Source organism: Elaeis guineensis, chromosome 8 (assembly GCF_000442705.2).
Source record: "Elaeis guineensis isolate ETL-2024a chromosome 8, EG11, whole genome shotgun sequence".
NCBI lineage: Eukaryota > Viridiplantae > Streptophyta > Magnoliopsida > Arecales > Arecaceae > Elaeis > Elaeis guineensis.
In genome coordinates, this window is record NC_026000.2 from 61,914,119 (window position 1) to 61,935,839 (window position 21,721).

A 21,721-nucleotide genomic window follows, 5' to 3' on the forward strand; every position below is an offset into this window, starting at 1 on the left:
TAAGGAGCTTAAAATACTTGATATGATCATGCACAAGAAATTGCTTATGGATTTGATTCTATAATTTTTGATTAGTTTATATAAGTAGTTTATGATAAACTACCATATGAAAGACTATCATGGCACCTCATCTGAATTGGTCAAAGTGTTGATAATAAAGAAATCTTGAAAGAGTTCAGAGGTAAATACCTGGAGAGCCTAAAGAAACAAAGATACGTTTAGAGTAGGTATGTCAAAATTGCTCAAAATAATCCTTATGATTTTCTCTTCTTCCAGCTAAGCTATAGACTCTAGTGTAGAGTCGATGGAAAGATAGAAGGCTGAGAAAGTAACCTTTGAATTGGCTATAAGGCAACAGTTGCTGCTGCAGCTATGGGTATTTATCCTTCATGATTATCATTTGGATTTAGTTCTTAGAGACGATCTCTATCTTTTGCATAGTGATGCATATGTGAACTTACTTGAGCAAGTAATGAATGCCATTAGATCTGAAAGATATAGAATTGAGATAAGCTTAAAGTATCTATGGACCTTTATGCTAAGTCGTATTGGAGAAGAAATGATTAACAAACTAGAGAATATGGGCTTTTGGGCTCATTAACTGTTGAGTCAAATCTAGTTTGTGCATCATCCTTTTGAGAAAATACAACCAAGCTACTTTTGTGGGACAAGATGAAAAGACCATCGAGATACTTATCCTTGTACACATTTGATGTGTATAACCTATGTGATGTGCTAATTAAGGAGTTGTCTCTACTTTGTATATGAGATACAAAATTTAAAATTTTTGAAAGGTTCAAAGAATTCAGATATGAGTAGAGAAGCAAATCAAAAAATTTCTAAAGGTACTTCAATCGGATCGAAGATGCAATATCAATGAAACAAATTTGATGGTTATCTCATAAAATGGCATCATTTCATATTGGAATGCTCTTAGTACATCTCAGCTCAATGAGATAAGAAGAGTCATGGGACTATATGAGATATGGTCTGGTCCATAATGAACTTCACTGACTTATTTATGTTTCTTTAGGGATGTGCTTTATTTATATAGAATTGGGTTCTCTCTAAACCTATTCCTACCACACCATATGAGATATGGCATGGTGAGAACTGAATCTTTGTTATTCTGAGAGTCGAGGATGTCCAGCTTGTGTCTAGGACAGTAGGTGGACATGTTAGAAAAAAGATCTATAAAGCTCATCCTAAAAGAGTTTGGGATATTACTTTTTGATGTGATTACAATATGATTGTAACCCAATATGCTATCATCTTGAAAAATTATTTGACTAGGATAAAGTAGTGGAAGAAAAATCTAGCTCAAAGAGGGTGTCTCTGAAGAGCAGTGAGCCTTGTGACCTTAAGAACCTATTGATCATGATGAGCCAATAGACATATATTCCTCCATCTCTTACACATAGTAAGATCTTCTATCCTCTCGAAAGGTACTTGGATATGCTTAACAGAGGATGTACAGAAAGTTATTTTCTAAAGGGAGATGGGGAGTATAGAGATGATCCCAAAGCCTACAATGAGGTGATGTATGACATCAACTCTAAGAATGGGATGTAAAATAGCTTTCCTAAGAAGAGATCTTTTGAAGATTTCTATATGGGATAGCCCATGGATTTCACTTCTTGTGATAGGTGATCACAAGGATCAAAATAATCTTAGAGTTGGAATAAGTCATTTTGATGATATGATCAAATTGTTTGATCAGAAAAGAAGAATTATAGATTTCAAAAGGGTCAATGAGAGTGTCCAAAACTGACATCGATTAAAATATGATTGAATATAGATTTTTCTATGAAGAACATAAAGCAGGCATCCTAAAGATCTATAGAGATAGATGCAACTGGATGCTTGTGTTTTCACATATAAAGTATAGAGATTGGATGCTGAAAGAGTTCAGTATAGAAATCTTAGGGAGGGGTCTGCTACCCTCTCAGGCATAGTCGTATGCCATAATGTACTTGAACTGATATAAATAATACCGTGAATGTCATGAGTAGATATTAGTTGCATCTAGATTGTGAGAGCTGGATTGCTATAAAAATGACCTTAAGCTCTTAAGAAGAACTAAGGATTTGTTCTTAATTTAAAGAAAGATCAAGCTAGGAGTGGGAGGATACACCAATTCAGATTTTATATCTGATATTGATCGTAGAATGTCTACATCATGAGTGTGTTCCTATGTTGATATCTTGAAAGGATTTCAAATAATCGATCAATGAAAGCTAAGTACACTGTAAATGTGCAAGATACATTCTGATTTTAATATTAGTTGCAGAATTGATTGTCATGCCATTAGATGCCATGACACTATACTGTAAAGACAATAGCATCATAGCCCTTGCTAAGGAGCCTAGGTCTCACCAGATATTCAAGCACATAGAACAGCAGAACGTGCGACTACCTCCAGTAGAAATACATAGAGGTGCAGAGAGCTAACTCTACATATGATGTGGATGACCCACTGGTAAGTCACTTAGCCAGCCTAAGACTAAAAGCTTGTCTTGTGAAGATAGGGCTTGGTACATGATAAATTGGCTTTCGTGCAAGTGGGAGATTGTTGGATGTATATCCTAGAAGTCAATCTTGGCTGACATATTTTATATCTCTAGGATATAATTTTGTACTTATTGGATAGTTATATTATCTTTCATGTTTATGTGTCTATGAATCATCCAAGGAATTAACAAGATGATGACACATATTCTCAAAGAGTTGAGAATTTGAGACATGTGTCATTAATGGTTGATTCCTAAATTACTCCTGATCATAGGATCATCATGGGAATGGTGATTGATTTGAATAGATCAATGCATGGATCACTTTTTTCGGATAGATGGATCTCGAGTCTGCAGTGTAAAGACACTGGAGCGAGAGTTCAGATGGTTGTTGGAGAATAACTAGCACTAAGCATGATCAATATGAGAAGTCACATGGATGTCTACTCACTCATTAGTGACTTTCTCGATGCTGTAGTTGTATGACTAGTCCTTTGACCTGAGATGATACTATTTCTCGTAGTGAGGCTGCTGGAGTTTGACTGACACATTAACATAGATCTCAAGGAGCTCTTGTAGTAGATGTTGGCGATAATTGGTCCACTATAGGAGTGGGGTGTGCATCAAGATGGGATCTATCAACCCTAGTGAAGGGAGTAGTCCTATAAAATTTAAGAGGCTGAGTCCTTAAGTCTATGGCCATAGCATTATAATTGATGAAAAGAGTTTTCATAGAATCACATGTGGACTCAAGCTGATTGAATCTATCATATGACCGATGTTATTCATCCATGACCTGCCATCTGATCGGGACTCATGGTAGAGGGACTGTATTATACATTAACTGCACCTAGAGGTTCATATTTTATTCTGCTGGATTGTCACTACATACTGCTAGGTATCACTGGTGGATTGTGAGACTAACAAAGATCATCTTGATGATCAATGATCCTTGGTGGACTGAGTTGAAATTGTTCTAATCTTTTGAAAAGAGTTTCAATGATATTATGATAGAGATCACAATATATCTCACTACTAAACAGAATAGAATCTATGGGATCACACACAAAAGGACTTTTGACTGATCAGATGGTTGAATTACGATTATGAATCATAATAGAAATTGATTATCAATTTGATTGATAATTGATCTAATGCAAATGTTGCATTATATAACTTACTAAAGAGTTAGTAAGTTATAGGAGGATTAATTAGCAATAGGATTACTAATGGGCTTAATTTGATTGAGCAATAGTGCTTGTATCAAGTTTAATTTGATTGAATTTATTTTGACTTATTTTGGATTTGATTTGATCAACCCTATAGAGTTATAGGATAACCCCAAAAGGATTGGATGATTAGTCCTAGTTGAATTAGGATTTAGGTTTGATCCAATTCTTAATTAGACTAAGATTTATGTATTCTTAATTGATCTAAGAATCTTTATTTTCGTACTGCATCAAATCCTAATAAGATTAGGATTAAAATTCAGCACCAAGAAAGAATCCAATTGGACTAGGACTCCTCCTCCAATTAGGAGACATCTAATCTAAATTAATTAGGCTCCAAATCAGATTTGAATTCCTATTTATTTGAGTCTAAGTTGATCTTAATTTATTGGTGTTGTATTGAGATTAAAACAACCAATTAAAAGAAGTCCTATGTCCTTGAAACTCTTCCTCCATGCGCCATGAAACAAGGATCACGCCACATTCTTTTTGTGCGCCCAAAATAGTCCACACCCTACTAGATTTTTGATGCCAAAATTTCTCTCTCTTGTCTGTGTAAGAATGAAGCCTAATCACCTTTATCTCCCATGTAAAATAGCACACAAATCTAGTTGCAATTGAAATTGTTTGGGCGGCACAAATAAAGGTAGAGTCCTTGGTTATTTGGACTCTATTTTTTAACCAAACTCTAACTAATCTTGGCCTATAAAAAACCCGCACCTATGGGATGGTTTTAAGGGGATTTCTACCAGGTTTTGATGCCCAAAATACCAGCAATTGGCATGGAGAAAAATAAGGGAAGAAGGAGGCGGCGTCCATGGGTAAGGCATGGGTGAGTTTGTTATGATATCTCTTCTTTTTTACATAACCAATTGTTGGTTGTTAAAATATCTTATCTCCTCCCTCTTGTCCATGTTTAGATATGGATGTCTTCTTTTCTTTTTATCCAAAAGTTGGACAAAATTATTACATCTCTATTGTAGAGATTTGGTGCATGGATTTTAGGAAGAAAAAAGAAGAAAGGGTTCTTCTCATGATCTTTAGCATAGAGATCAAGATCCTCCTACATCTTGTTCTCTAAGAGTATCTTACGAAAAAAAAAAAATTCAACTAATAAAATGTGATCTCTACAAGGGAGTTAGTACTTCTGGTGAGATCAAAAGGCTTCTGATCAGATCAGAGTCTCGTGTGGATACCCGTAGAGGTCGGACGCTTATACGGTTAAAAGGAACCTTCGACAGACATCCATGATCATTCGTTGGCATTGAAGATTGATCCAAGTCCAAGTATATTTTATGTTTATTTTTCTCTATTTGATTTCTGTATCTAAATCTTATTTTACATATGATGATTCTGGTTATGGTTTGAAGATATGATCTTATGCATGCTTAGATTAAATTAGATTTAATCTGAAAAATTTTTTAAATTTCACTGCATACTTGTTTTGCAAAATCATGCATACATGAAACTATAAAACTCTAAAAGTTGAGCCATAGGCCATTAGCCAAAATCTATAAGTTATTAGGATTGATTCTTTAGATCGTTGAATCATGTTCTGATCATTCAATGGGGAAGAAAATCCGTCTGCCAACCTTTGAATCAAGGTGTTAGTCGTGGATGCTGTTGTGGGCTTCACCTGCATGGAAAGTTGAGTTGGCGATCTGAAATGGATGCAGGGGCAAGGTCTCGGGCCTGAGTCTGGTGCAATTTCACTAAGTTGCTCTAGTTATATCCTAAAAAAGTATTTGATCTGGTTGGTAGGTTTCTTCCATAATACATGCCCCCCACTTTCAAGTTCAAAACAACCTTACGGCTTCAGGCAAAGGAAGTAGTAGATCTAGCAGCTGGCTATTGATTCGATTCCTCTCAAAGGCATCCATCTCAGTACATAGGGTGTCACTTCGTGACCCTTGCCATCATTATGAGGGAAGAGAACTCGAGGGGTTGTGAAACAATGCTTTAGAGAGAAGAGATTTGGAGATTATTTTCGAACTCATCGAGACCCCCCGCATGTCAGATACTAGTAAGCTTCAAGGTGCACTTTGCAGATTACCTCACACGGCTTGATCTAAAAAGGGTGCAATGAAGGGCCGCAAAATCTATTGCTCCCAATATTGGCCAAGTGGCAAGATTTGATGATTCTATTAGATGTATGTCGTAAAAGCTAATATGGCTGACACATTGTAATATCTCTAAGACATAATTTTGTACTTAATACATTGATTTGATCAATAAAATGATAAATTTATTCTTCATTCAAGTTGATGTATCCTTGAATCATCCATGAAATTAGTTTCGATATATATTCTCAAAGTGTTGAGAATTAGAGACATGTATTTAATTCCTAAATACCCCCGATCATAAGATCATCATAAGGATGGTGATCGATCCGAATAGACTGACGCACGGATCACTTCTTTTGGGATAGATAGATCTCTAGTCTACAGTGAAAAGATACTGGACAATGAGTATGGATAGTTATTAGAAAACAACTAGTATTGAGTGTGACCATACGAGAGATCACTTGGATTTCTATCCGATCGTCAGTGATCATCTCGATGCTGTAGTTGTGTTAATGATCTTTTGATCTGAGATTATACTACTGCCCACAGTAAGGCTGTTGGAGTTTGACTGACACATAAATATGGATCTGAATGAGCCCTTGTAGTGGATGTTGGTGACAGTTGGTCCACTGTAGGGGTAGGGTGCACATCAAGATGGGATCTATCAATCTTGGTAGAAAGGAGTAGTCTTATGAAATTTAAGAAGCCAGATCTGAGAATCTATGACCACAGTAGTGTGATTGATGGAAAAGAGTTTCCATAGAAGTCACAACTAGACTTAAACCAATCGAATCTATCATATGACTGATGTTGAGGTTTGACGATTGATCTATGACCTGCTATTTAGTCGAAACTCATGATAGAGGGACTGAATCACACGTTAACTATACCTAGAAGTTTATTTCAGTTCTACTGGGTTGCCACTACATACTACTAGGTGTCACTGGTGGATTGTGAGAGCTCACTAGGATTATTCTGGATCGATAATCCTTGATGAGTTAGAGTAGAATTGTTTCGACTCATTGAAAAGAATTTCAATGATACTTTGATAGAGATCATTGAATATCTTACTACCAGATAAAATTGAACCTATGGGGTCATACAACAAAGAGATTAGGTCTGAAATTAGTAATTGAGCTTATGAAGTGTCAATTGGGTTTAGAAAAATCTTATTGGGTTCATGGAAACCTTGCTAGCACATGGTTGGACCCAATTTCTCTTTTCATTGAAATTTTTTATTTGATAAGATAATTCAAACTTATTTATCTGCTAATAATCTACAAGAATAAGATTCATGAGACTCCAATTGTTGGGTGTCTAAGATTGTAGATCAATTAAATTAGGATATAAATTTTTAATTAATTTTTATTGATAGTTATTATGGGGCACCACCTTGATTTGATCAAGTTGGACATGTCCTATGATTAGAGAACTTTTTAATCTGATTTGGGGCATCCTATGGGTGCACAAGAGGGTTTGTTTAATTGGATGCAAGGGCTCCAAGAGTTGGCACCTAATAGAATTCCTAATGTAAGTTAAATAACTTAAGTTATTAGGAAATCCAATGCAAGTAGAACTTATATTATGAGATTGAATAGGATTCAATCCTCATGCCTATTTAAAGGGACCTCCCCTAAGATTCCTAGAGCATCCAAACAGCAGCCCCTCATGCCTAGGAGACCTCCCCATGCCCTCTCTTCCTCTCCCTCTCTTTTTCTCTCTTGGCGTCCCACATGCCCATTTAATTGGGATGTCCCACATCCTCCACATGCCCAAGGCTATTGGGCATCCAATCCTTACTGGTTCCTGATGTCTAATAGTAGTACAAAGTAAGAAGAAAGGCTAGAGAAGAGGAGAAGAAGAAGATCAAGGAAAGAGATCAAGTGTTGATCGTGATCCAGACTTCGTTCAGATTCAACAGGCTGAATTTTCTTAGAGAAAAAAATTTAAAATTCTAAAAAACTATTTCAGATTGATCTCAAGTGGATATCTATAAAGGCTGGATACTTGTATGATTAGAAAAAAATCTCTTCTCTTTCAGATTCAGATTCGAAGAAAGAGATTGCGAAATAGGTATGTGAATTGATCACAATCTGAATTTTTTTAAAGAAAAAAATTTAAAATTTTGAAAGACTATTCTAGACTGATCTCGAGTGGATATCTATAGAGACTGGATACTTATGTAGCTAGAAAAAAATCTCTTCTCTTTCAGATTCAGATTCGAAGAAAGGGATTGCGAAATAGGTATGTGAATTGATCACAATCTAAATTTCAGCATATATCAATTTTAGCACATGAACTAAATTTTCATGATTTTATATTTTTATGTATGCATGATTTAGATTAAAAATATTTTAATCTTATATTCCACTGTGATACTTAGAAAATAATATTTTGAAACACATGCATGTCTTAAACCTCAAATTCCTACAGTGGTATCAGAACCACGAGTTTCATATTGTTGAAATTATCATACATATTTTGTAAAGAATTTTAAATCTAATTTTTTCTTGATACATGAGATATATAGATAAATTTTAAAATATGATATTTAATTTTAGATATAATTTTAGAACATATATTTGATATGTAAAAGTATGTATAGATCTGAATTTTGATTTAGAAAGAATTCTAGTTCATATTTATATGATGCATAGATGCATACATGAAATCAAAAATTTTATATGATCTAAATTTTGATTCATATATATGGTATATAATTATATATTTATATCATAAATTTACTTTTGATATGATCCATGATTAGTATATGTGATATATAGTATCATGTAGAAGATCTGAATTTTACATACATATATGTGATATATGTTTGTTTGTTAAATCTGAAAATTATTTTTATGATTTAAATCTTACTTTGATATAAAAAATTTAGATCTAAACTTTTGATTTTAGAATCTAAAATTTATGTTTGTGCATGAGAGTTTTAGTTATAGAAAAATCATTAATTCGGTCATATAATAGGGTTGCATCTAAGATTTTTTATTTGAGTCATATTGATCTAATTCAATTAAGTAATTGATCGAATCGAGTCAAGTATTGATCAAGGTCAGATTAATTAAGTTAAATGATCATGCAATTATTGTTGATCAAATCGTTTGAGTTCCATATGTAGAATCGATTAACCTAAGGACTTAATTTGGCTCGACGGTTTGAGTCCGATTCGCTAGAGTTAATTTGTTTAGACCAATTGACCTATTGGTGTCTAAGATAAGTTAATGAGATGTAGTTATTTAATTGGTTTCGTTTGCTTATCTGACCAATTTTGAAGATTGGATCTTAAATTGAGTTACTTAGTGGTTTGGTTTAGCCCATGCCAGTTAGATCGATCATATGATGATTGATTAGATGAGACCTAAATCTAAATCTCTTCATAAATATTAAGTCCATAGGTCTTTCACCATTGTAGATGTGCAGGTGTGCTACCGATGTTGATTGTTCTCGCTGGTCACAGTGGTTCAGTTATATCGAAAACATGCAACCACTCTATTAGCAAAGAGTTGCTTCAAGATAAAGATGGGGTTGGACGCAATAACTATTAGGTAGGGACCTAATGATAACCTTGCATCTACTTGTGAAAGATGGGTCGGTCTTAACTAAGAAGTGTGGGCAATAACTGTTAGGTGAGCCCACATGACTTAAAGACCAAGTCACTGCAACATGTTTAGTGAAATATCTGGGTAAAAAGTTGCCTACGCATCAGTGTATATATTACCAATAACTGTTAGGCGAAGTGCATGTCTCGATAGGACTGCAGCATCCACTAAAAATTTTTTATCGCATTAGGATTTTTGTTTCCTTTTCGGAGAGTGGAGGGATCCAATAAATTAGTGAAAATCATTATTTGCATCTTAAAGTCCCTAGAAGCAAATATAAATATTAAGTACAAAAGTCTAACTTGAATCTTTATACTCACAGTTAAACAATATCAGCCTCGAACCCTCTAGCCCGCATCTTTGAAATCAATCGTTTGATCAGTATCAATTACAAAGACTGGCTCAGAAATCTTAGGATTATCCTGACTTCAGAAAAACAAGATCATATACTTGATCAGGAATCTATAGTGCTACCAAATTGTCCTACTACTGAGCAAAAGGTTACATTTGAGAAGTAGACGGATGAAGACAATCAGTTAAGTGTTATGTACTGGCATCTATGTCAAATGAGTTACAAAGCCAGTATGAGTATATGCCTACTGTCAGGGCTATGATCACTCACCTATAAAAATTGTATGGTGAGTGAGCCGCACAGTGCGCTTGAAAGTGTCCAAAAGACTCTTCAATTTGAAGATACATGAAGGGCAGTCAGTCCATGAGCACTATATGACAGTGATCAAGGATATTGAGGAGCTTGGGAAGCTTGGGTTAGAAATACAAAAAAAATTATAGATAGATTTGATCTTTCAATCCCTTATAAGTTTATATAGTCAATTTATTATAAATTTTTATGTGAACAGGCTCGATTACACTATACCCGAACTGGTCAATATGTTGATCACTACGGAGGAAATCTTGAAGAGTTCAAGGGGCACAATTCTCACTATGGAGCGGACTTCTTCTAAGAGAAAGTCTACTGGAAAGAAGAAGACAAAATTTGCTAAGAAGTAGAAAAAGGAGAATAGGCCAAAGAAGGAAGTTCCTAGCAAGGTCGAAGTAAAGGAAAAATATTTTCACTGTCATGCTGATGGCCATTGGAGGAGGAACTGTCCAAACTACTTGGAGAGCCTGAAGATCAAAAAGGGTGATAAACCTTTCGAAGGCATACTCGTAATTGAATCTAACCTTATGGTTTCTTCTACTTATAGTTGGATATTAGACTCTGGCTAGAGTGCTCATATATGTACCTTAATATAGGGTCTGATAGAAAATAGGAGGTTGAGAGAAGGTAACCTGATCCTTCGAATCAGTAATGGAGCTAAGATTGCTGTAGAGACTGTTGGCACTTATCCTCTTTGATTACCATCTGGTGTTAGATTAGACTTAAAAGATTGTTATTATATTCTTGTAGCTAGTCGAAATTTAATTTTTATGTCTGTGCTAGTACAAGAAGGTTTTAAAATTTATTTTAATAAAAACTTTTATTTTATTTATTTATAAAATAAATTGGTTTCATGAGGTTTTTTAATTGACAGTCTTTATCACTTGCATTTGATGCGAATATGAACCTAAACGAGCAAATAGTGAGTACCGTTGACTAAAAAAGATCGAGAGATGAAATTAATCAGAAGTACTTATGGCACCAAAGACTAGGCCATATTAGAGAAGACAGGATAAACAGATTGAAAAAAATGGGATCATTGGCTCTCTTAACTCAGAGTCATATCTAGCTTGCAAATCTTACCTTCGAGAAAAAATGATCAAGTTATCCTTTATAGGATATGGAGAGAGGGCCACTGAGTTACTTGTCCTAGTACACACTGATGTGTGTGGGCCATTTGCTGTGTCGGCCAGGGGTGATTAAACCTACTTCATTATCTTTATGGATGATCTGTCTAGGTACGGATATATGTATCTGATGAAACACAAGTCTGAGGCCTTTGAAAGATTCAAAAATTCAGAAATGAAGTAGAAAAGCAAACAAGCAAATCCGTTAAAGTTCTTCGATCTGATCGAGGTGAATATCTTAGTCAAAAATTTTTAAAATATCTTAAGAACAACGGTATAGTCTCCTAATGGATGCCTTTTGGAACACCTCAGCTCAACGGGATATCCGAATATCCAAAACGAGAAACGGGACCCTATTGGATATGGTCAGGTCCATGATGAGCTTCACTGATCTATCCTTATATCTTTGGAGACATGCCTTATTAACCGTAATTCACTTGTTGAATAGGGTTTCGTCAAAGTCTGATCCTACCACACCATATGAAATATGGTTCGGTAAGAAGTCGAGTCTAGATTATCTTAAGACTTGGGGATGTCCAATCTATATCAAGCAACAGATGACAGATAAATTAGAAGATAGATCTATTATAGCTCATTTTATAGGATATCCTAAAGAATCTATGAGATACTACTTTTACTTTCCACAAGATCATAATGTGATTATGGGTTGAAATTTCGTATTTTTAGAAAAATAGTTTATCTAGGATGGTAGTAGTGGGAGGTTAGTTGAGCTCGAAGAGAAGATCTCTGAAGAGCCAAAAGCTATAGATCCTCAGGAACTCATTATCCATGAGCCAGTAGTAGACGTTCCTCAACCACCTCATAGATCTAGCAGAGTCTTCCAATCTCCTAAGAGATACATGGGTATGCTTACAGAGGAAGTAAAGAAAATATTTCTTATAGGAGATAGGGGTCATAGTGATGATCCTATTACTTTTAATGAGGTGATGACTGACATCGATTCTAAAAAATGATTAGATACTATGAAGTCAGAAATTGACTCAATACACTCGAACTAAGTCTGGACCTTAGTGGATCTATCTGAGGGTATTGTATCGATTGGGTGTAAATAGATCTACAAAAAAAAGATAGGTACTAATGGTAAGGTAGAGACCTATAAAGCTAGGCTTGTGGCTAAAAGTTATAGTCAGTGTGAGGGCATTGACTATTAAGAAACCTTCTCGTCCGTAGCCATGCTAAAATTCATCCACACTCTACTTGTTGTTGCAGCTTAATATAATTATGAAATCTGATAGATGGATGTGAAAACTACTTTCCTGAATGGATATCTTGAGAAAAATATCTATATAGAGCAGCCTATGGGTTTCATGTTCGGTGATGGTGTTCACAAAGTTTGCAAACTGCAAAGGTCCATATACAGATTAAAGCAAGCTTTTCAGAGTTGGAACCATTATTTCGATGAGGTAATCAATTCATTTGATTTAATCAAAAACAAAGAAGAACCATGTGTATATAAAAGGGTCAATAGGAGTGCGATAACATTCCTCGTATTGTACGTAGATGATATTCTCTTCATTGAAAATGATATTCCCATGCTGACCACAGTCAAAAGATGGTTGTCCAAGAAATTCTTTATGAAAGATCTAGGAGAAATATCCCATATTCATGAAATAAAGATCTATAGGGATAGACCTAAATGGATGCTAGGCTTATCATAAAAGCTGTACATAGAGAAAGTGCTGAAAAGGTTCAGCATGAAAAACTTTAAAAAAAGACTTTTATCTCTTAGGCATGGTATTAGTCTCTCCAAGATGATGTGTCCGACCACATCTAAAGAGGTGCAGCGTATAAATAGGATTCCTTACGCCTCGGCCATGAGGAGCCTTATGTATGTCATGCTATGTATTCGATCTAATATTGTCCTTACTATGAGTGTTACGAGCAGATATCAGTCGAATCCAAGTGAGGAGCACTAAATAGCTGTGAAGAATATCCTTAAATACTTAAGAAGGATTAAAGATTTGTTCTTGATCTTTGAAGGGGATTTTGAGTTATGAGTCGAGGGGTACACTAACTCAAACTTCACATCTGATCCTGATGATAGAATGTCTACGTCAAGATATATGTTCGTTTGCAATGGTGGCGCAGTTAGCTAGAAGAGTTCCCAGCAACCTATCATCGTGGATTCAACCACAGAGCCTGAGTATGTCATTGCTTTAGATGCTGCAAAGGAAGGCTTCTAGTTCAAAAAATTCATCACAAATTTGGAGTTATGACATCGGATGCCATACCGCTGTACTGCGACAATAATGGAGCCATGGTACTTGTTAAAAAGCCGAGATCTCATCAGAAATCGAAGCACATCGAGCGATGATATCACATCATATGCGACTACCTCGAAAAGAAACATATCAAGTGTGAAGAGTAGACTCTGCGGATAATGTGGCAAATCCGCTGACTAAGCAGTTGAGCCAACCGAAAATAGAAGTCCACCTTGAGAAGATGGGACCTAGATTTGTGGCCAATTGGCTTTAGTCCAAGTGAGAGATTGTTAGATGTATGTCCTAGAAGTTAATATGGCTGGCACATTGTAATATCTCTAAGACACAATTTATACTTAATACGTTGATTTGATCAATAAAAAGATAAATTTATTTTTTATTCAAGTTGATGTGTCTTGAATCATCCATAGAATTAGTTTCGATACATATTTTCAAGGTATTGAGAATTAAAGATATATATTTAATTTTTAAATACTTTCAATAATAGAATCATCACAAGGACGGTGATTGATCCAGATAGACTGACGCATAGATCGCTTCCTTTGGGATAGATGGATCTCTAGTTTACAGTGAAGAGACACTGGACGATAAGTGTGGATAGTTGTTAGAGAACAACTAAAACTGAGCATGACCATACAAGAGATCACTTGGATTTTTATCCGATCATCAGTGATCATCTCAATGCTATAGTTGTGTGAATGGTCTTTCGATCTGAGATTGTACTACTGCCTGTAGTGAGGCTACTAAAAATTGACTGACACATAAACATGGATCTCAATGAGCCCTTATAGTAGATATTGGCGACAGTTGATCTATTATAGGGGTAGGGTGCACATCAACCTTGGTAAAAAAGAATAGTCCTATGAGATTTGAGAAGCTAAGTCTGAGAATCTATGGCCACAGTAGTGTGATTGATGAAAAAGAGTTTTTATAGAAGTCATAACTAGACTTGAGCCAATCGAATCTATCATATGACTGATGTGGAGATTTGATGATTTATCTATGACCTGTCATCTAGTTGAACTCATGATAGAGGGACTGAATCACACGTTAACTACACCTAGAGGTTCATTTCAGTTCTACTAGATTGCCACTACATACTGCTAGGTGTTACTGATAGATTGTGAGAGCTCACTTGAGTTGTTCTGAATCGACAATCCTTGATGAGTTAGAGTAGAATTGTTCTAATCTATTGAAAAGAGTTTCAATGATACTTTGATAGAGATTATTGTCTATCTCACTACAGATAGAATTAAACCTATGATGTCACACAACAAAGAAATTAGGCATGGAATTAATAATTGAGCTTATGAAGTGTCAATTGTATTTAGAGAAATCCAATTAGGTTCATGGTAACCTTGCTAGCACATGGTTGGACTCAATTCTTCTTTCTATTGAAATTTTTTATTTGATAAAATAATTTAAACTTAATTATCTACTAATAACCTACATGAATAAGGTTCATGATATTCCAATTGTTGGATGTCTAAGGTTGTGGATCAATTAAATTAGGGTGCAAGTTCCTAATCAATTTTTCTTGATAGTTATTACGGGGCGCCATCTTGATTTGATCAAGTTGGGCATGTCCTATGATTAGAGGACTTTTTAATTTGATTTGGGATGTCCCTTGAGTGCACCAAAGGGTGTGTTTAATTGGATGCAAGGGCTCTAAGAGTTGGTAGCTAATAGGATTCCTAATGTAAGTTAAATAACTTAAGTTATTAGGAAACCCAATACAAGTAGGACTTATATTATGAGATTAAATAGGATTCAATCCTTATGCCTATTTAAAGGGACCTCCCCTAAAGTTCTTCGAGCATTTAAACCAGCAGCCCCTCATGCCTAAGAGACCTACCCACACCCTCTCTTCCTCTCCCTCTCTTCTTCTCCCTTGGCGTCCCACATGTCCATCTAGTTGGGACATCCCACATCCTCCACATGCCCATAGTTGTTGAGCATCCAATCCTTGCTGGTTCCTGATGTCTAGATGTAGCACAAAGCAAGGAGAAAGGCTAGAGAAGAGAAAAAAAAGAAGATCAAAGAAAAAGATCAAGTGTTGATCACGATCCAAACTTCGTTCAGATTCAGCAGACTGAATTTTTTTAGAAAAAAAATTTAAAAATCTAGAAGGCTATTCTAGACTAATCTCAAGTGGATACCTATAGAGGTCAGACACTTGTGTGGTTATAAGAAAATCTCTTCTCTTTCAGATCTAAATTTGAAGAAAGAGATTATGAAACAGGTATGTGAATTGATCACAATCTGAATTTCAGCATATGTCAATTTCAGCATATGAACTAGATCCTTGTGGTTTTATATTTTAATGCATACATGATTCAAATTAAAAATATTTTAATCTTGTATTCTACTATGATGTTTAGAAAATAAAGTTTTGAAACATACATGCATGCCCTGAACCTTGAATTCCAATAGATTCGATAGCTGAATCCATTCCATCAATGGTTCGTATAAATAGATGATTCATCCTACCGAATCTTCTACCATCCAACCGTTAGTTGTACTCTTGTTGTTGTAGCTATCAAAGTTGATTTTTGATGAAGCTGTCATACTCATCTTTTAATATAATGATGAAGAGGAGGATGAATTCTTCTGGTGGGGAGTCCTCATCAAAAAGATCGAGGGATATCTAGCCAGAGGTTCCTACTCCCATTCTACTGCAATCCCTAGGGGCATTGAATGTAGACTTGATGGGGATCGGGAACGAGCCTGTAGCAGTCGGGTTACCATAGTTTGCTACGTCAAGAGCCTCGAAGCTACTTTAGGCTCCCTCTGTTGGTGAATGTAAGCAATTTCATACATATATTTTGAAATTTTTTTGGACAAATTATAGTGAAAGTTAATTAGATTAATCAAATTAATCTAATATGCATATGATCTAATCATTAAATCAACCTATTCTAGGATCTATGATATGATATATTATATATAAAATCTAAAAAATATTGAAAATAAAATCAGCATATATGTATGTGAGCAGTAGATCACATCTACATCTAATCTGAGTTCAGAACTTGATACGTTTACATGGATCGATGATCGCCGCTACTGAGAGACATGGTGAAGGAGATCTTTGCTGGTTGCTCCTAGCCGCACATGCATCCAATCTTTATGAAAAATCCACTCGAAGCTCTGATCTGATCGGTCTTCTCGGTAGTGCTAGCTCGTGTAAAAACCTTCTTCTTGGCTGATCTGAATCCCTTCTTTAAATCTTTAGAATCTTTTCAGAGGTTGAAGATGGACTTCTGGAGGAGATAAAGAGGTGAAAAAAAATGGAGAGAAAAATAATTTTTTTTCTTTTTTTTTTCTCTTCCCAAACCTTAAGGATCAAAATCTTAGAAACTTGGTTTTTGCATGCACCCCAAGAGAAGAGAACTCTCCTCTTCTTTCACACCATGAAACCATGCCCAAGACCTCTCTCAAGTGAAGGCCTCTCTCTCAGGTCTCTTACATGCACAAGAATGAAGTAAAACTCTTTTTTTCTTAATGTGTAAGGAGGTGGGGTGAAGAGTCCTAGAGATCATGGACTCTTGATGTGTTGTCGTCCCTACTCAAAAATTTATACCAAAACATATCAAAAAATATGGGACATTTCTCTTTATATTTTATCATGATAATTCAGTTCTCTATCTAATTTCTCGCAAAAAATCTCTTCAAAATATTGCACATATAAGGAGAAAAAAATAAGTTGGCGGCAAGATCTTAGAGATAATGTCAAACATTATCTATATGGTATCCTATTTCAAATTAGATTTGAACATACCATTTAAAATCTGATCCTATGCAAATTTAGATGTGAGATAGAGAAGGGAAAGCACTCTTTGGCATGCAAAAACTTATTGTGCGTGAGGATATATGGCATTAAAGTGGGAGGTGCATGGGAGAAGAGTCCTATTCCAATAAGGACTCATAATTTTCTTATTTGAATCCAAACCAAATCACATCTGATTTAGCCCAAATAAAATATATAAAACTCAATCTAATTAAGTTTATAAATTTTTAATCAAATCTTAATCAAATTAGAAATTGATTGTGTTGGAAAATATATCCCAAAAGTCAATCGTCAAGCTGTTGACGGTTGCGCAATCAAGTATTGTAATTGATTTATTAATAAATAAAATATATTTTTGATATTTTTATCATAAGCTTTCATCTTCTAATGAACTTTGTTGTTATGATGAAGTCCTTAGGACTATTTAAGTTCGATAAAGAGAGGATTTATCAATTAGTCCTTAAAATTGTTCACGACCAAATGATAGGCTGTTAATAAGGATGACAGCTTCTATCGAGCATAGGTCACTGTAGGCCATATGGGTTGGTTGTCCTCTTAACCAAGGAGTGTGGAGACACTGGTATGGCATACAGGTAAGATATAAAGGTACATCATTATTCAACGTGACCAACTCCAAAGCATTCTGCTATCGAGAATGACTCTGATGGGATATGGGTATAAGTGTCCCTTAGACCTGAGATCACTCAGTGACTTGCAAGCAACTCACTGTGCTTTGGTACTAGACTAACTGAATTTCTAATTCAGTGATGGAAGGCTTCTGGATATAGTCAAGCACTTACGAAGTCAGAGTGTGATCGAGATGAGATTAACCACTCCAAGAGTTGGAGAAGAATGAGTCACTGTATTTCAATTTAACAAAACTTTGGCCAGGATAATCTATCAGATGGATTTGATATTTTGAAATACAATATGGACAACTTGATCAGAGTTGACAATTGAACTCTGAGGTATCCTATGATCATTTTGGTTAAGGGGATGAATTATATGGAAACTATATTCACATGGGTTCTAAGGAAGTTGTTCTATACATTCGACCAATCCGATCGTCCGGTACCATTGCTAGATGGTCACTTCGATTGGTATAAAAATTTATTCCTATACTACCAACTTAGGTTCGAACCTATGAGGTCACACACATTAGAGTTCATGATCCGATCGGATGGTTGATCAATGATTAAGAATCATTCTAGGATTAAATGATCAATACGATTGACATTTAATCTAGTGCAAGTGTTACAGGAGGATCGATTAGCAATTCGATTACTAATTGACTTAATTTGATTAAGCCAATGGGCTGAGATTAAGTCTAATTGAATATAATTTAATTAAATTTAATTTATACTTGATTGGATCAAGTCTAATTGGTTTATTGGATAAGCCAAGTGCAAGAAAAAAACTAGTCCTAGTTCAATTAGGACTTGGGTCAACCTAATTTTTAATTTGATTAAAAAATTAAAATAAATTTAAATCTAATTTAATCTGATTAAATTAGGTTCTTAATTAGATTAAGATCTATTTTAATTAGATTGATCTAATTTTGATTTGATTTGGTTTGAGAAACCAAATTAAAACAAGTCATAAGATAGAATCCTAGTATGACTAGGATTCCACCTTGCACCACATAAGCTCCCCCGACACCCTCTCTCTTATTCCACACCAATCCCCTCTTATTTTGTGTGACAAAATCCCTCTCCCGGGTCTTTCCCATGTCCAAAAGATTTTCTCTCTTCTTTCATACATGAAAAGTGGTTTTGGATCAAATCAAAGTAGGAATAAGCTTGGATTTCAAATTCTATGAGATAGAGTTTTAGAAATCCAAAACTCTTTCCTTCTTGTATCAAATTTACTCAGATATTTTTTGAAATTTTTGTGGATTTTATGGCACATATTGTGCATCCTTTACTGGTGGTCCATGCATGAAAATAAAGAGGAGGCACCCAAGAGTTGGGCACCCCTTATCTTGCCATGTTTAGATAAGCCTTGACCAGGTATTTGACCTAGACAAGGACTCTATCATATCTCTCTCTATAAAATGAGTTTCTTTATGAAATTTTTGAAAAACATAGAGATTTGAGATACCTTTGGGACATCAAAAATTAGAGAGAAAGACCTTTGGGTCGTGGAGATATAATAGACACAAGACAGGATGTCTAGAAGAGAGTAAAGAGAAGAAGAAGAGGGTCTTCTTCTAGGGTTGTTAGTTTCATCTCTTCCCTTCTTCTATCTTGAGTTTTCTGAGAGATCTCAGATCTAAAACTCCTCCTCCTACTTCTCATCTTTGGAAGAGCCCAAATTAAGAAGAAGGAGGCACCTGATCAACCATCGAAGAAGGATCAGTGCAGTACTAGGACTTCTGGTCGAGATTCGTGGGCTCGTGTGAATGACTCCTAGAGATCGAATGCATGTATGATTTGCAACATCATCCTCAAGCTCAGATCAGTAAGGTTAGAATGTCTAACTTGTAAGTAATAGATCTGATCTATTATTTAATACATACATTAGATGTAGTATAGAAACATGTTGATATGATCAACATATAGTTTATGCTCTATATATTTTAATTTTTGATTTAATACTATATAATAATCATATAATAGAATCTTAGATCTAAAAATTTTCTAATTTTAAAAAATAAATTTTGATTTATTTTAGTCTTTCACTGCCTGATCTTGAAAAAGTTTCAAGATCTAACCCTGAAACCCTAGATCTGGTTCCCTCAATTGGTATCAGAGCCTAAGATTATTTATTACATGATTATTTATACATACTTAAATTATTTCTTAGATTAGATCTAATTTATAATCTGATTATTAAATCTAAAATTAAAATTTTAGATCAATCACGAACTGCAAGGTTGTCCTGTTGTAAGGTTTATCCCTTACAGTGCAAAGGTTGTCCTAGTTCATGTAGATCTATCTTTAATCATAAATTTATTAGATATGATTTAGATTAAATTTATAATTTATTTGATTTAAAAGATATTTAAATCTAAAATAAAATTTTTTTGTTAATATTTTTGTGCAAAGAATTATTTAAAGTTGAAATTGTTTCAATTACATGAACCTGTTTAGATTAGATTTAAAGTAGTTTCATGTTTATTTCATTTACATCTTGATTATGAATCAAACATGCAATATGCTTAGTAGAATCATATTGTAAAATTATTTTATAAATATAAAAATTATTTTCGAAAAGCCGAACCCAATCCTCAGCCCAAAACTTAATTAAGAATTAAGAAGTTGTTTGATTAGATTCTAGGATTGTAAATTGAAGAACCTAAGACACAAACCATAATACATTGGGTTAATGGGTTAGTAGAAATTAGATCCATTAATTGGGTTAGACCTATGGTTAGATTAAAGATGGATTTAATTAGAGAATTGACTAAATCTAATCAATTGTTGTCTTAGATTAGATCAAGGATTCTCTAGATCAATTACAATAGTTGTAGTTGGTCAAGTCCATGTCTTTAACGAGAACCAAATAGACTTGATTCTTGGCTAAGTGGTCTAGCATAAACTGTTAGGTTGATCTAATCGAAACTAATTAAATCAGTTGGTGTCTAAGGTAAACCAGATCGGTGGTTTTTAATTGGGAGCCCGTTTATCTAGTCATTTTTGATGGTGTCTAAGGCAAGCTTTGGCCGACCCTCCCACTGATCGAACTTACCTGGCCTCTTGGTGAAATTATGTTTTGATCGGATTACTTGACTATTCGAGCTGACCCTTGTCAGCTAGATAAATTAGTGTGACTGATTTAGGTGCTCCTAGACCAACCCTTTTAATGGTCTCCCTTAAGCTGACTTGGTGAAGCCAGTGGGAGGATCATGATAAGCTGGTTCATTTGACCTCATCCTCTAAATTATTTAAATCCTATAAAATTATTAGGTCTTTAAAATGATAAAGTTATGGAGATAACTGAGTCATAGCCTCCCATTAAGGTGTTTGATAATGAGTCCATTAACTCAATAATCATTGCAGACCCAATGGCCTGGTGCTTGTTGACTAATGAAATTATCACTCATCATATGACGACTTGGAAGTATCTCTGTAATAGTGGTTAGGTGAGCCAACCAAAGTTAGGCTTGATCATTCGTTGGTTAGATGCACCAAGTATGGTCATGTTAATGATTGAACATAACCGGATCCTTACAGTGGAGGCCAAAGCCTACTGATTAGATTTCTGAGGCAAAATTAAAATTACTAAAAATTATTTAGAGAAATAATTGGTTATGAACCTACCCTTAGATATACATGGGTTGGCCAACCAAAGTTGGGCTTGTGTGCAGTCTAAGTAGATTCTAATACCCACTAAGGAATTAGGGTAATTCCTCGAATTGGAGGTAGAGGCTACCAATTCGAATAAAATAGTGAGAGAAACCTTTTGATTAAAGTCTAAATCTTTAGGTTTAATGAATCAATTACTAATTAGGTTATGATTTTTCTTTGAGCAGATATGGCCAC